This window comes from Vicia villosa, linkage group LG7, assembly GCF_029867415.1.
Source record: "Vicia villosa cultivar HV-30 ecotype Madison, WI linkage group LG7, Vvil1.0, whole genome shotgun sequence".
In the NCBI taxonomy this organism is placed as follows: Eukaryota; Viridiplantae; Streptophyta; class Magnoliopsida; order Fabales; family Fabaceae; genus Vicia; species Vicia villosa.
In genome coordinates, this window is record NC_081186.1 from 33,109,750 (window position 1) to 33,118,054 (window position 8,305).

Consider the following 8,305-nt stretch of genomic DNA (forward strand, 5'->3'; position numbering starts at 1 on the left):
AAAAATATTTTTAATTTTTAAATAAATATATAATTATTTTAATATTTTTAATACGCCAATAACACATATTTATATATTATTTTTTTAATTTTTAAAAATCAAAATCATTTTTAAAATATATTATTATTTTTAAATTTTAATTATTTTAAATCAATTATTATTATTATTTTCAATAAGTATCAGATATTTTATTCCCAAAAATATATTGTCAATTGAGTTATGATGAGCGCAAAAATTACAATTAAAAATGACTATGGAAAAAAATTTAAATTTAGTCTATTAATTACTTTGAATAAAATATTAATGATGATGATTGGTTGTTCTTATTTTTCAATATAATTAAGTGTTCTCATTCGGTTATATATATAATTAATGGAAAATTTAAAAAATCAATTAAAGCCGTTAGATTAATATAAATCAATGGTTAAGATTTGGAGTAACTCTTTTAAACTTACTCTTGGAGTAAGAATATCACCCATCATTAGTTGGTCCAGTGGTGATTGGCGCTGGACTTGGTAGGGAGAATACTTGGTTATAATGAGAAATAAGAACAATAAACTATGACCCATAGATTCTATTAAGTGAAATTTGTGGTATAGATTATATCTTACTTAAAATAAACACACGACTAAATATCACACACTATCATTTTTGTCAAATCTCAAAATTATTTAGAGAACCTCTTTTGAATAAAATTTAATAATTTTTTCTATAGGATATTTATGTTTATTATTTTTTAAACATTAATTATAAAATATTTAATAAATAAAATTACAAAACTTTTTTAAAAAAATATTTCTCAATAATGATTTTATGAAAATCTATTCACTTTAATTTGAAATTTTAATATATTTTTTTAAAATTTTAAAAAAAGTCATAGGAAAAATATTAAAAATATCTAAATCCAGTTTTAATGAGTATCATTTAAACTATTTATTTTAAATTTTAATTTAATTCATATAATCATTACGAAAATTGAATTCGCATATCTAAATTTTTTTGATTAATTGCTCACTTTTTTAAAGGTCCATTTTATTATTTGTCCTAGGCCTCTAAAAAGTCAGGATCGACCCTAGTAGCACCTATAGAATTATTCTATTTCTTGTCTTAGTAGACGTGGTTGTATGAGAGGTGGTGGTTACAATAAACATATTACTTCTTAACATAGCCTGACAATCATATTTACAATAATAGTTACATTAAAAGAGACACCTAATGCGTGATTCATTATACATATAAGGTATATGTTACTTAAAACATTCCTAACCACACTTCTTTATCATAAATATTTTGCTTAAAACAACGTAAAAAAACAACACTAAAAAGGAAAAACATATTTTACTTAATTCATAGTACAATGTGAACTTTACTTAGCTCATGGTATATATAGACTTTTGTCAACATCAAAAAAAAAAGGAAAAACCTATTTCCATTTTTATAAACATAATAAGAATAACATAATCCATACAACAAAAACTAACATTTCAAAGCTACGTGCATGAATAAAGTGAGTGAGTTACATATCGAATACACGATAAAGAAGATAAACAATGGTGGAAGAGCTCCGTTGATGTTTGATTGTATTTTTTCATTTCAAGCTACACTTGACCTTCAATGGTGTTATGATGTTGAAGGGAGGAATCATACGTGTGTTGGAAGAGTTGATGTTCGAACACTTACATGTGTTGGAAGAGGTGACGTTTCGAAAACGATTATGGAATATGTGATTAGATCTTTCGGAGATGTGTGATGGAGATGAAAATCGCCCAGGGTATATTTTATTAAAAGATCTTTCTGTTTCGCAGGAAAATGAAAATGAATGAGAGTCGGAAAGTAAATGAATAGTTAGAGTCTAGTTTTGAGAAATACATGAAAAATATATTTCCTCTCGGTTGGACAATCCAACCAAGAGAATATACACTTTTAAATATAAAATAACAAGAAAAAAAACTTTTTAAATAGATACCTAATATTATCTCTCGGTTGGATAATCCAACTGAGAGAATATATATTTGAAATAAAAAAAGAAATGAAACAATTTTAAAAAGGATTAATAAATGAATTTTAAATTAAAAAAAAGGAAAGCGCCTTCTAAAAGTTAAATAGATACATTATAAGAATAAAAGTAAAAATTGCAAGAGCCGAGATTCAAAATGTGGTCCCTAGGTCACATTTCCTATCGGTTGGATGTAAAAACTGAAGGGATATGTGATATATTAAAATTTTAAATTAACAATTAAATTTAAAATTAAGGTGCGCAGTGGAAGTTATTGTACCTCGGTTGGTTAGATCATCGAGGTAAATTTTTGTTAAGAATTATAGTATTTGTAGTATGTCCCCAAGGATAACACCTTGAAAATTTCCACTATCAACAAAGCTTTTACACATGTTCAACTTATAACCTTTACACCACGCTTTACAACAGGATTAACTTGTAAACTCTAACGCCAAAATATTATAATAGATTTAGTATGAAACTTATGACACCTTATAAGTTAAAGAGAGCAAATTTATCTTATTTTTTACAATTAAAATAATAAAAAGATAGGCAGTGGGTTACACAACTCTCTAAATATTTTGTGAGTGAAAATTAAAGAAAGATAGATGATGAGCTTTTCTAAGATTCCTTTTTTTTCTTTCTGAAATTGTTGGTGTGAATAAGAACAACCACAAGACATTCATTTATAATAGATCAATCATTATGAATAGAAAAATAAACTTTAAAAAATATATAAATATGGTCCATAATCAATTATGACAAGACCATAACCGATTATGCACTTGAAAATTAGGAAAGATTTGGCACATATTGCACCATAATCGATTATACTCATTGCATAATTGATTACTAAGAGAGTAACGCCCCATTATCGATTATATCCCAACCATAATCAATTATAAAGTAAGTAAAATGTGTCATAATAGATTACCAATGTGACCTAATGATAAGGCTTAAGCAAAAAAGTTTTCAGACTTTTTCAAAAAGTTTTTGAAAGAGATGAAGTTTTGAAAAATATTTTTAGTGAGTACATGTATATTCTTGGTACTTAGAAAAATACCCTCTAGTTACAAATATTGATCCTAAAAAGATAAGACACCCTGATTTTGGATCAGAGGTGAGCTTTCAGCTATTAGGTTTGCGTCTTAATGTTGTTCATTTATATTTGATATTTTAAGCCAACCCTCATAAACTCTTCGCTTTTTTTACTTAAGTTTTTGTATTCTTCATTCGTTGATAATGTTCTTGATATTTTACTTTGTTCCCCATTGGCATCATCAAAACCTGCTAAGTACATATAACCACAACTAAAAACCAATTAGGTTCTCTAAAATGATACCAATAATTTTGTTCGGGTAGAGTCAGAACAAATGACCAGCAGCGACGACGTGATCTTTGGTGATGGTTTAGAAAAAAGGGGTTGTACCTGCAAAGATACCCTGATGCCAAAGTAAGAACGAGAGCAAATGTATAACAGAAAATATAAGGTTTTGGGTAAAGTTTTAATACCTTGCCCTCTAGGTGGAGAATGCTATTTATAATGCTCTACTCAGCGTGTGAATAGGTTACGCTATATTTTGGGATGGACGCATTTCCAGGGTCCAAAATATAGGAGACTGTTGAACAAGTCTTAGTGTATCTGGGCAGCCTTAACTAGTTGTTGGCAAGGACGGGAGAGTTAGCATGCCCGACTATCCCTGGTTATGAGGAGACCGTCCTCCAGGCGTGCTCGGTAGATGGGCAAAAGAAGAAATGTGGTCTCTGTTTGGTCGAGTTAATGGGCCAATGATTATTGGACCGTTTTTATGCTTATGAGTGAATTGGGTAAATTCTGATAATTGGGTTGATCCAGAACAAATTCTCTTATATGTCCCTCTTTTTAAAATTGTGTACTTAAACAAGTAAAAAATAATAACGATGATCATCGATTAACTAGATCCATAATGTCAATCTAAATTTTTTTGAAAGAAATTCTACGAAGAATTCATCAGAATCTCCACAGTTTTTAAGATTTTTCAAAAATTTCTCTATTGAGATTACCTAAACTTACAAGTCAAATTAACTAGAAATCTCCCCACCTCAAAAATGTTTCAAAAGTTTTTATTCCTTTTTAATCTTAAAAAGTTTAATATTTTCAATAAACATATATGCATTATCAACTGTAATAACTTACTCTAGACCATCAAGTAGAAAGTTATGTAAGTGCAAATGATTAAGGTCTTTTAATGTATTCAATCTTACACTAGACGTAAACTTACAACCATTAATTCATCAAATTTAAAATCTTATATAACTGATACCCACATCTAATTTATGTACACCCATTGATAATAACATATTAAGATGTAATAACGTCCATAGCATAAACAAGTAGATTTCTAATGTGAATCTTCGATAACAGATGGTTTTAAGTAAAATAAAAGCAATAAGACTCTAGTCCTTACATGCCCTTCTTTTCTCTACCTTAGTTGAATAAGAATCGAAACACCCTTGAGTTGAACACTCAATGCGAACAAAGGCTCCTCCTTCAAGGTTGAGGCATCTCGCTAAGCCAAAATGAGAAGTATAGACACGAATTTAGATTATCAAATTACCAAAAATAAACACCAATGCAAATTAAATATGACTAAAAAGTAAAAATTTTTAATAAGTGTCAAAATGTCGATATTTTGTGATGTAATTTGTGGCACTTATCAGTTCTTTTGTTAATATTCTTTGAATAATTCTCCACTTAGTGTGTAAATATGTATGAATTGTGCTTACTTGAATTTTGATTCATTTATGTACTGTTTAATAATTTTTTATTCATTTTTTAGGTATTGATGCATATTGGAGCCTCGAGTAATAAAGTGTCGAAGGCATGACTTCGAATATGCAGTTTTGGAGCAATAAGGAAAAAGTTATGCAGAAGCTCGTAAAGCCAAAGTTGTAGCGCGCTACCACCTTCAAGACAGTAGCCAGAGCTGTGTTCGCATGCTCACTTAGCGAGATCACTTTTACTGTTCCAGATATTTTCTCCCAGAGGCAGTTTAGCTCAAATAAATGAAGTCTCGCTTAGCGAGCTCCATCTCTCTTAGCAAGGTCTTTGTAAACCAGAATTGTATATATGTTGTAAAAACATTTTTTGTTAGGTTTTATCACCTTTTTTCCTCCTTGGAGAGGCTCTGATCCAATTTTGGTAGTTTAGAGGTTTATGCAACACCATCGGGTACTACATCTTGTCTGGCTATGGATTTGTCTCAGAGTGCGTTGACATCGTGAGAAGTTTTCGATTCATCTCCTTCTTCCCTATGTATCATTGCAATGGTGGATTTTGTATGTATATTTCTACTGTATGTATATTTATTGATCATGGGATTATATAAAATCTCTTTTACAAATCAATATCGATGTTTGTTTTTGCTTTATGCGGAGGTTTGGTTTGCTATAGACATATGCTCTCCGAGTCTCTCTTGAATGAATATCTATTGAAGGATAGAAAAACACTTAGAAAGGGGGGGATTGAATAAGTGTGACTTTAAATCTTGGACGATAAAAATAAATTGCACAATTATTTTTATCCTGGTTCGCTGTTAACGAAGCTACTCCAGTCCACCCCCGCAGAGATGATTTACCTCAACCTGAGGATTTAATCCACTAATCGCACGGATTACAATGGTTTTCCACTTAGTCCACGACTAAGTCTTCTAGAGTATCCTGATCACAACTTGATCACTCCAGGAACAACTGCTTAGACAACTTCTAAGACTTTTCTAGAGTCTACTGATCAACCTGATCACTCTAGTTACAAACTGCTCAGCCAACTGCTAAGACTTCCTAGAGTATACTGATCACACGATCACTCTAGTTCCTTACAACTTAATGTAATCTATTCAAGAGTTTACAAATGCTTCTTAAAAGCTATAATCACAAACTGTGATATTTCTCTTAACGTTTAAGCTTAATCTCACTAAGATATTACAACAGCAATGTAGTGAGTTGATGAAGATTCTGAGCTTTGATTGAAGAGCGTTTCAGCAAGTTTATTTTCGTTCAGAGTTGTTAAGAATTGGTAACCTTGCTTCTCATCAGAACTTCATATTTATAGGCGTGGAGAAGATGACCGTTGAGTGCATTTAATGCTTTGCGTGTTCCGTACAGCATTGCATTTAATGTTATACGCTTTTGTCAACTACCTCGAGCCTTGTTCACGCTGTGTCTACTGACGTAGCCTAGAATAGCTTTTAACGTTCCTTTTGTCAGTCAGCGTAGCTTGCCACTTGTACTTTCTTCTGATCTGATGTTTGTGAATACAACGTTTGAATATCATCAGAGTCAAACAGCTTGGTGCATAGCATCTTCTGATCTTCTGACCTTGAAGTGCTTCTGAGCGTGATACCATCAGAACTTCAGTGCTTCTGTTCTCTTGTTCTTCTGATGCTTCCATAGACCCATGTTCTGATTCTGCTTCGACCATCTTCTGATGTCTTGCCAGACCATGTTCTGATGTTGCATGCTGAACCATTTGAGACACAACTTCTGAGCGCTGAATTATGCGTACTCTTTATATATATTTCCTGAAAGGGAAATTGCATTGGATTAGAGTACCATATTATCTTAAGCAAAATTCATATTATTGTTATCATCAAAACTAAGATAATTGATAAGAACAAATCTTGTTCTAACAATCTCCCCCTTTTTGATGATGACAAAAACATATATAAATGATATGAATTTGCGATCAGAAAGAGTAGACGGCAAAAGACAAATTACACAGCTATAGCATAAGCATATGAATATGTCTCCCCCTGAGATTAACAATCTCCCCCTGAGATAAATAATCTCCCCCTGAAATAAATACTCGAAGAACTTTGATAAAAGACTTCCCTGATTATTTCGGTAGAGACGATCATATAAGCTTCTGCCTTCAGAGAATTCATAGCTTCTGACTTCTGCTTCCATTGGACAGCTTCAGAACTTGAATTTCTTTAGATCCTTAGAACACTCACAGCTTCTGATTCCTGCTTCCATCATGGACAGCTTCAGAACTTGAATTTCTTTGATCTTCAGAACATTCACAGCTTCTGATTTCTGCTTCCATTCAGGACAGCTTCAGAACTTGAGTTTTCTGGATCTTTTAGAACATTCACATCTTCTGATTTCTGCTTCCCTCGGATAGCTTCAGAACTTTGAATGTCTACCAACATCACTTCATGCTAGATTTGTATCAGAACATTGTTTAATGTACCAGAGCATCATCAGAGCATCTCTACATCCTGAAATGTTACAGAACAAAAACTAAACGACAAAAGTCAGCATGAACGAGTTAGAACATAAAATGTATGTTTGAACACATTATATGTATCAGAGCCATATAGGCTGAAATAATGTATCAGAGCAAATAATGTATCAGAGCCATAACATTATATGTATCAGAGCAAATAGAATTTTGTCAGAACAGGATAGACAATGATATTCAAATTCTATTATCAGTGCTTCTGATTCATTCTTCTTTCTTGCTTCTGATTTCTGAAGCTTGATAGCACTCAGCTTGCTTCAGTTTCCAAGAGCTTATTCCTTTTACAGAATAACGCTGGTTTTGCTTCTAGTGTTTGCTTCTGAAGATTCACTTCACTTCTCTGTACTTGCAAAACACTTAAACCATATAGAACTTGCAGTTCTTGTTAGTGAATGTGTGGGAATATAGAACTTGCAGTTCTTGTTAGTGAATGTGTGGGAGCCTCTTTACCCAGCAACTGATAGATTTAATCAAATCATTTATCATTTATCTTCTCCCCCTTTTTGTCATAACATCAAAAAGAATATTTAAAAAGATTCAGATGTATAAAACGACAAAAGAAAACATTTACTGGAATGTAAAACACAAAGAAACTTTTCATTGATAATCAAAAGATATTACAAAAGGTTCCTATGTTTAACAAGATGAGAAACATTCCTAGCAAATACAAAGTAGAATTTCCAAAGAGGAAATTACTACAAAAATTAAAAACAGAACCCTAGCTAGACACGCTCTGTGTCAACCCATCAAGAATCCCGGAGGACTTCTTGTCTTCCAGACTGAAACCTCCACTGTAGGAGAGATCCCAGAACCAAGGAGGAAGTGAGGGACAGTTCACAGACAGAGAGCTAATGTTGCAAACGGGGCTTTTCCTCAACATAGACGTTGAGCCTATCTTCCCACAACACAAGAAAGTCTTCTGTCTTTGGATGAAAGTTGATAACAACATCAAAGAAGGATCTGACTTGAGAGGTATTAGAAGAGCCATCCCGAGATGCACAGAGATCTGTCGCCTTTGAGTCATGGAG